Genomic DNA, 10,000 nt, shown 5'->3' with positions numbered 1-10,000 from the left:
ATATGAATGAACGGGCTCCATCTTGGGATTCATTTTTTAAGTAACATGTATCTCTTCCGTATCGTAAATATTCCTTCTAGCATTTCGTTTGGAATTTTACGTAAGCACGCAGCTTCCACCGTCGACTCTTCTTCTTTACGAGGAATTCTATTTATTGCTAAATCCATACATACATGGGATAGACGTATACATACGTATGTACGTACGTAGGTACGTATACGTACATGGATATATATATATATATATATATGTGTGTGTGTGTACATACACAGGAAATTCAAGAAACCTTCGATATAGAGTCGGTCAACCATTCGACCGTATTACCAATATCGAAGAGCAATTTTCAATTTCTGGTTAAGTAAGAGAAAATAAGATGTAATGGATGCACCGATGCGAACTTGTATGTAAGAAGTTTTATAGGTCGAGTTAGACAGTTATTCAAGAAATATGTTGACATTTAAACACCTACCTTTATACATACATATATATATATATATATATTTTATAAGAAAAAAGATTAGAATAATTCTTTGTATATTTTTAGATCATTACTAAATATATTTCAGAATATGGTTAATGTTACGTTTAATCCCATTATCATTAATAATAATTTTTTATCAACTTATTTACAATTTCCTTGCAAAATTATTAAATATTTTCTATTATCACCATCTAGATTACATAATTTTACACGTTTTTAATATTTTTTATTGAAAATTTAATAGAATACATTCATCTATACATATATATATATATAGGTAACTTTCAAGATCTAAAAAATACTGTAGAAATTGAGTAAAAAGAAATGGAATAATAAAATAATACCTGATAGATCGTATGAAGGATTCAAAATATTTAATAAAAAAAAAAGAAATGTATAAAAACTAAACTCTAAATATATTTTTACGTGTCGTTGCGCGACGCATACATACGTCGAAATGCCTAGTTATATATCTATAAAGAAAGAAAAAAAACAAATAGAAAAAAACGAAAAAAAAAAAAAAAAAGAAAGAAAGAAAAAAAGAAAGAGCGAACAAAAATTTTCTCCAATTAACTATAACCAAAACAATCGAACAATGAAACAAAATCTATTCCGTATGCTCAATTCCAGCAGATATCAATAATATCGGCGCTTGTCCACGCATGTATCCGAGGGACGTTTCTGGCCTAGCAACCGATTCGAAATTAAACCGCGCCGTTAATGCGACGAGAAGGGCTGGGATAGATGAGGGATACGGGGAAGGAAGGGGGAATGAGAGAGTGAGGGAGAAAGGGTGAGGAGAGGAGGGGACGAGAAGAGAAGGCACAGCAACAGCATCCCTTCTGCGATACCACGTTCGAGGGGAGACGCGCGCCGGTGCGAAGACGGAGATCTTTGAAGGAGGGTGGGTAGTACTGGAGAATGGCCGGATAATGGTGGGCAAGAGAGAGACAGAGGAAGGGAAAGATGAAGAGAAGGAAAGAGAGAGATAGAGAAAGAGAGAGAGAGAGAGAGAGAGAGAGAGAGAGAGAGAGAGAGAGAGAGAGAGAGACGTGAACGGAAAGCGGAAGCAACGGAGCCGCTCAATGAAAGAGCTCTACCCCTGCAACGGATGCGAATGGGCTGGCGTCCCATTGAAGGTACCTTGGATATTCGCATTGCGTATGCGCAGGGTTGACGTGTTTCTCTTTATCGAGCAAAAGCCTTTCCCTCTCTCTCTCTCTCTCTCTCTCTCTCTCTCTCTCTCTCTCTCTCTCTCTCTCTCTCTCTGTCTCTGTTTCTCTGCACTATTCTACTACATCATTTTTCCTTTAGCTATTCTCCTCTCTACCACGAAAAAACATCTTCACTAGAAAAGATTCATATATATATATATATATATATATATATATATATATATGGAAAGAGAGAGAAAGAGAGAGAGAGATGTTTTGTACGTATATACATGTTTTGTACATAGAGAAACTTGTTCTCCTCTTCATATGTAATCGTATATCTCTAATCTCTTACGTAAGCAGAAAAACAAGAGGACGCACTCATCTTCGATATTAAATCTGTAATGTAATACATATGGATAAATGGACAACCGACATGCATTATAAATTTCTTTCCAACTTTACCTGATAACGGTTTAAACCCACAATGATTGCTGATCGTATTTATTTAAGATCCGTTAGGATTTCGATCGAATTATATTTTACTTGCCAATTAGTATTAGTATAACAATCTGAGGATGTATCTCAGCGTTAACGAAAAAAAAAAAAAAAAAAAAAAAATAATAATAATTTAGTGAATCGTGTGAAGTTAAGTTCTCATCCCCTCTCTCCCTCTCTCTCTTTCTCTCTCTCTTTCTGATGTAATTAATTAGTCACTAATTACTAACACTCCCAGACCCTGCCATATCTCTTACTCTCTTACTTTCTTTCTCTCTCTCTCTCTCTCTCTCTCTCTCTCTCTCTTTCTCTTTTTCTCTCTCTCTTTCTCGATACTTTTTCTCTTTTCTCTCTTATGATAGTTACCATATATCCGAATAGCCGAAGAAAAAGGAGAAAAGGGCGGCTTAATGAACGAAACCTTTGACGAGCCGTGGGCGTACTTCCGTTTTAACTTAAGCCACTCGGTCTCCCGCTGGTAGTAGACGGCCCCCTCCCCTTCCCTTCCCCCTCTGCCGCCCCCGCTAAACCCTCCCGCCCCGCGTTCCCTCGTTCTCTTGCTATTTCGGCCGACTTACGTAATGATCGAGGCACTCGTGATAACGAACGGAATCAATTTACGAAAAAAAAAAAGATTACTTTTTATGTCTCTTTGAACTTTCGTGATATATCAAAGCCATATTCTTTTGGATAGTTCTTTTTAATATTCGACAAAAGTCCGATAAAATTTTGTTGAATTTAATGAGAAATTGATAATTAGATTATAAAGTATCGTATCTTGTATGAATTCAATAATTAATTAATGTCACAAAAATTATATCGAATCGAATGATATTAATTAATTGTATTTAATTTCATCGATGAGTCCAATCGAATTTCATTAATTAATTGAAACTGATCTAAATTGAACGTCATATATCGAAACTGAATTTCATTAATTCAATAGAATAGAATTTCTTAGATGAATTAATAACAAGTTGAGTTTCGTTTGTAAATGGTATTTAACTATATGTACATTCGTAAATTTTATTAAAATTTTATATGTAAATTTAATTCGTTAATCTCGTTCACGAATTGAACTAAATATCATTTATGAATTACTCATCAAATTTCTTCATTCATGAATTCAATTGAACTTCATTCATTAAATTAAACGTTTGACTACGTTTGCAAAATGACTCGTATCACGTTTAAAAATGAACCTCGTTTGCGAATAAAATCGATTGAGTTTTTATCTGTGAATTAAAATTTTAAATGTTTCGTTTAAAAATAGAATCGAATCTCGTCGAGAAGATTCAATGAAATTAGATTTCATTCTTATATGAAAAATTTGATTCAATTCAGAAAAATGTAGTCTCGTCGAAGTTAGAAGGAAAAAAAAAAGAGAGAGAGAGAAAAAGAAAAAGAAAAAAGAAAGAAGAAAAATATATTAATATTTAATCTCATTTGTGTTTGAACGATATTAACACGTTAACTTCAACTAAAATTGTTTACACAGGGAATGGACGATAAGAATAATAATGAATATACATAACATAGCGACGAGGTTGGTAGTCACGTAGGGTTAATCGGCACGTCGATACGACAAAATGCAGGAAGAGACCGATCGTCTCGTCCCATGACATTTCCCGTAGACATTTCTTTTCAACTCTCTGGCGTGCTATTCGTTACAGAAGAAACACGTGCTCCTTCATATAGTATTTTTCTATTTCCTTTTGCGCAAATCGCCGACGCGTGATTCCCGTCTCACGTTACGCCTAAAAAGAGTTTAAAGCGTATTACGGATCCGTAAGTTTCTCATACGCGTAACAAATTTCTAATCTAGATCTCGTTCCAAGGTATTATCTTTGAATATCCTTTCTCACGTTCATTAATCCGCGCTATAGTTCTCTCCAATAAATTAACTAACTTTTGGTCTATCCATTACATTAATTATATTCGTAATACATCTCGTAACTTCCTCGTTGTAAACGAAATTTGGATTAACGTTGAACTCCTAAAGTCGATCAACCAGTTCAAATTTTGTGGACATTTGTTAGGGAGCTGTTGTTAAGTACCTGGTCGTAAGATATATGAAGTAATAACGTTATTTTTTAAATGTTTCTAAACGACCGATAAAAAAAAAAAAGTAAACAAAAAATAAAAGAAAGAAAAAATAATGAGAAAAATTATCTTCGTCGGGTATGACCCGGAGAGAGAAAGAGAGAGAGAGAAAAAGAGAGAGAGAGAGACCATAAAAATTTCACATAAAAAAAACAACGGTATCTTAGAGGAACTATGATCCTTAGCAATCGTGGTCGTGAGAACGAACTAAATAGAAATACATATGGTAGCAAAAGCGGAAATAATACATTTCGGTTTTCAAAGGTAAAAGAAGAGAATTACAAGACATGAAAAGTAGCAGCAGCCCATCATTCGAAAGGTGACCTCCCCGGTCATGGTTCCTCTTTATAAGATCCCATCGTATTCTTCCTTCCATCCTGACCTTCATAGAAATCTTTTGTTTAGCTACTACACATCCGCTTTTTCTTCCTTCCTTTTTCTTGCGTTCCTGGGTCTCTCTCTCTTTCTCTCTCTCTCTCTTTCTCCCTTTCTCTCTCTCTTCCTGTTCCACTAACCGAAGGAACTTCTTTCGAAGTACAATGAAAGTATGTACATATGTATGTAGAAATGACCGACGATCTAATATCAAGCTATGTATGTATGAGCAGTTAACAATAATGGAATCTTATTTGGGATGTTGATTCTAGATATTTTTCAACAAGTATAAAAATTTATCTCTCTCTAAAACACGATCAATGAAAACGTTTTCTTTCTACAGATACATATATATATACGTATATATGTATATGCTTAGAGATATATACGAACGGGAAGTCGATGACGTAAATAATTAACGTCCAAAATTACTCAACGCCTAACGGATTATTTTTGCAAAGATTCCCGGCCGTTCAACGGCCACGCGCGTTCTCTAACATTAACTCGCGTTTACGTTTGTTTGATGTAATACCAAACAACCCACGCCAGTTCCATTCGCATTGGAAATCCCGAATATTCGTTAAAAGATTTTCCACAACCCTCCGGACGATTTTCGAGTTATATATAATCTGTCTTAAGAGAAGTAAAAGAGAAAAAAACAAAGGAAAGAGAAAGATAACGAATGGGGGAGATTATTTTTCCATTAATTTTATACGAACGATTTGAAAAATGAGAATCGTTTTAATGATGCGAGGGATATACAGGACGATTCAATAATACTTTACGAACTGTCTCTCTCTCTCTCTCTCTCTCTCTTTCTCTCTCTCTCTCTCTCTCTTTCTCTTTTTCTTTCTTCTTTTCTGAAAAATTACGAAAAAGTGAAATTAAAGAGAAATATGAGAATTATTTGTTATCTATGGGTACTTGGAACTTTTGAGATTCTTACAAATTCTTTTTTTTCTCCATCCCTTTCGTTATTAGTTTTTAATGAACGAAAAAGAAGAAATAAAAAAATTACAAAAACAAAAAAAAGGTATTATATACACCTTATAATAATAACAATGTTATGTATGTTAGATGACTCACATAATACACATGTATACATTCTTATAGCTAGCCAAGACCATTCTTGGTTCGTTCTGTTGTTCATTGGAGCCATCAAAGGCGCTTCCATTTACAGTCCGAAACTACGTGGGCGATCTTCTTCCTGCCAAGCTTTCAACAAGCGTTTCGCCAGCTCGCATTCCGAGGTGTTCCTAGCCCGATTAATTCTCGGGAATTTTGCATCGGCTAAACGAAAGAAAATCGAGGACGTTTGAGGTTTCTCCTTCGATTTGAAACCGGATACATTAACCTATTAGTAAACGTTGCGCGAGCTACCATTGATGATTACGTATCGTATTATTATTTGTCTGTAAAAGTGAATTTATCTTTCCCTCTCTCAAAATTGTTTCCGACGAATCAGCTCTTTCTTTTTTTTGTTCTTTTATTTTTTCTTTTTTTCTTTTTTTTTTTTTTTTTTTTTTTTTTCTAAAATTCACTCATCCCATCGGAAATTACTGTAATTCAAATTTTATGATGATCAAGAAGAACGAAATATGATGAATGAAATGTGATGAGAATGAAAATTTGTTGGATATTTTTAAAATAAGAAGATTTTGCTTCGTAAGTTGTCGTTTTTGTAATTTTTGTTTTGTTAAAAAGCAAAAATTGTTAAAAAAATTTATGCGATGATTAAAGAAAATCTTTTTTTTTTTTTTTTTTTTTTTTTTTTTTTTTTTTTTTTTTTTTCTTTCAGACTCACCTTCACGAAAAATCAGATTGATATTAGGCTGATAAATTTTGTTCCCACATTATCCTCGGTTAATATCGTATAACAATATGTAACTTTGAATTTTCGCGCTTATAATTGGTATTATATAATATGACTGTACTAATATTATATTACGTTACTACTTGTTAGTATACATTTACATTAATATAATATAATTATGCTACTATTAATAATATGATTACTTGTTATTACAATTAAAATTGTTATATAATAACACAATGTATAATAATATTATAATAATTATATTTGTATAATTCACTTTAATTATTACTTAATAATTCAAGTTTTAAATATCATAATTTAAAAAAAATGAGAAAAAATTGAGTCATAGAGGTTTAATTTCTACTCAAAAAAAAAAAAAAAAAAAAAAAAAAAAAAAAATAAGAAATTAAAAAAGAGATAAAATATACTTAATCATACAAATATCAAAAATAAAAATTACTTCTCAAAAGAGTAACTATTCGTGTGCAACGAAACGAAAGATCTTCGAGAGATAAAGAAAGATCCATAAAGATCGTAAAAGATGAAAAGTCGGGTATTCCGTTTGACCGGAAACGGATATGACGTAGTACTAGAAACTGCTTGTTCAAGAACAGTCTCGAGGGAAGAAGAAAAGAAAAAAAGAAAAAAGAAAAAAAGAATAGAAAATAGGTACATGAATTTGTAAAGTTGAACATTCGTCAACAACGACTATCGAGAACAAGACGACGTTTTTATCGTGTAAAAATAGAATAATAAAACGGGGTCGGCAAACTTTCTTTCTAACGAAAACGATAGCAATCATGTTGTTAAAACGCTTTTCGCGTTGAGCTTTCGAGCTTTCGCAACGTATGCTAGTATGTAAGCTGTTCGCTCGACGTATCGTCGAAGGACGTTTAAACTTCGTACTCGACCGGAAACGGAAATGACGTAAAGGACCGATCGGTTAACAACGTAGTAGAAAAAGCGTTGCAATATCGCGCTCCAACCGGAAGTAGCTTGATGCCGGATGTTTTCCAGCTCTAGCACGGAAAAATAATTATTCGATCCGACGACACGATTTTGTAGATCTCTTATTAGTATTCTAGATAAATGTTTTAATCATTATATTATTTAATATTCGAGTTTTATTTATAGATGATCAAAAATATATAAAAAGAGAGAGAGAGAGAGAGAGGAAATATGAATGATTATTTTATTGATAATAATTATTTCAGTTATTAATCATTTATTATTATTATTATTACTCGTGCTCTTTGATAGATGATCGAAGGTATCTATATTTATGTATATATATATATATATATATATATATATATATATATATATATATATATATATAATTAATTGACTATAATTTAATTTAATAGTTATATTTCAAATATTAATCATTAATTTTTCTTTGTTCTTAAATTTTAATTTTTTATTATTGATATTCGACAGTATATTATATCGATGATAAAAAAAATTCATCAATTATAATTTCATTGATAATCGTTTTAATTGATCAATTTCTTCTTATAGAAAATATAAAAAAAACATAGAAAATATATAAAGATATTTAGAAAAAATATATATATATGATCAATCTCCCGAAAAAAAATATATCGGATAATCAAAAATAATTCTTTCTTTCTTTCGTTTTATCATCGTTATCATATATAATTAATTTATCATTTAACTATATATCAAAGCTAACATCCGTTTACAATCACAAAATTGCACTTTCATCGTGATCTCATTTCCTTTGTGATTATAGTAAGAGCCATCCAAGGCAGCCTCTTGTCCCGAGCGGATGAATGAGACTTATTTATTTATGCGCGTTCAATCGTGCCAACCAGTGACGATCGATCGATCCTCGTACGTACGCACTCCACCGGTATTTCATTCAGAAGAGCTTCTTGATATCAGTTACTAGTATTTTATATTAGCATAGAATGAGTAATATATATATATATATATATATATATATATATATATATATTATTTACAAATCAAGTGGTCGTGCATTTGGAAGAGTCAATGATCAAGGTCAATGATCCTGTCCTACGCAATAGTTCAACTACATAGACTTCAAAAGATTATATTATAATCTGAGGATTTTTTATCAAATTGAAAAACTATTATATCAACTCAAAGTAATTATTTCAATACTTAAGATGCCGATTATCACGTAAATCTATGCGCACTAATAACTTTTTACCGCATACGATTTTAATTGCAAATGACGGCTACTGTGTGTGTATAGATATGCAAAAAAAAAAAAAAGAAAGATAAGAAAGAAAATGAAAAAAATAATGAAAACAAAAAACATTATAATCAGAAATAAAAAAGAAAAAAAAAACCAAGAAAGAAGACCACTTTCGAGCTTCGTAACTTGAGAAAAAAAATGTTACGAGTAAAAGAAAAGAAAGAATATTTTCACGTGCACTTTATAGCTGACTCATCGGTATCATGCAAATTTCTCGTATATTAAACTTTCTAATAACTTCAATCAGTTGTGAAATATTTTCTCTAGGATTATCTATGGACGGACAACCTCTTCATATAAATATATATATATATATATATATATATATAAACTCATCGGAAGGATTAATATTACTTATCATCGTATTAAAAATTTTTTTTTACAAATGAATCACTCGCTATAAACGAATTTCTTCCTTTTTTTTGTGAAATCAATATCTACGCTGACGATTAAAAAAAAAAAAAAAAAAAAGAAAGAGAAAAAAAAAGAAGGAAAGAGAAGAAAGAAAAAAATACGACATGGTATTATTCATGTTGTTATGAATTTTAAAAGAAGAATTTCAGTGATACGATAAAGATAACGAAAGAATGTCTTTGTTTTTCACGATGTCGTTCTCTTTCTCTCTCTTTCTCTCTCCCTCTCTCTCTCTCTTTCTCTCTCTTTCTTCCAAGAGAAAACGATATGATTTATGATGATCGCTTATGTATTCACATTACAATAATATCGTCAGAAAAAAAAAAGAAAAAGAAAATAAGAAAAAAAAAGTATATTCTTGGTTGAAAGCCATTGTAACGACGGATAGCATTGAAGAAGTTTTGCTAAGATTTGAATCTTTAAGCTCGACGGGGGCCCGAGATTGCTATGTTGAAAGCTCTAAACTGGTATAGCTGTGTAAGAATTTTCAATGAACGAGGCTTGAATTAAAATTTCTTGTTAGAAAAGTAGTCACGCACACATACACATACATATATCACATACACGACTATAAACAATAAATCACTTTTGATCGGGATACTTTTGATTAGATTGAATATAATTTACGAAATACTTTAACTTTTTCTAACTTTAATGAATTTACTCTTAACACGATTATTTATTACGTTTTTCGCGAGATGATACGAAATATAATATTACATAAATTCTTTCGAATAGTATTATTTACGCGTTAAAATTTATATATATATATATATATGTGTGTGTATATATTTATTGTTTTATATTATTTTATCAAAAAAAAAAAAAAAAAACGGAAATTAATATAATTAACTGTTATTTCATGTATCCGAAATTTATAATAATTTTTTAATATATATTATACTCTCGAT

The 10,000-nt window shown here is 31.2% G+C and overlaps 1 long non-coding RNA gene across 1 annotated transcript in view; it reads left to right on the top strand.

Moving 5' to 3' along the window:
• LOC124948075 overlaps positions 1 to 3,042 on the top strand; it is a 10,455-nt gene extending 7,413 nt beyond the window's left edge. The window contains exon 4 of the long non-coding RNA XR_007100590.1: positions 1,115 to 3,042. This is a non-coding gene — a long non-coding RNA (uncharacterized LOC124948075). The remainder of the gene's footprint in view (positions 1 to 1,114) is intronic.
• Positions 3,043 to 10,000: the final 6,958 nt, after the last annotated feature.

The sequence above is a fragment of the Vespa velutina genome, chromosome 3, assembly GCF_912470025.1.
Source record: "Vespa velutina chromosome 3, iVesVel2.1, whole genome shotgun sequence".
Classification (NCBI taxonomy): domain Eukaryota; kingdom Metazoa; phylum Arthropoda; class Insecta; order Hymenoptera; family Vespidae; genus Vespa; species Vespa velutina.
The sequence above is the reverse complement of the archived record's forward strand: the minus strand, read 5'-3'. Positions and strand labels throughout refer to the sequence as shown.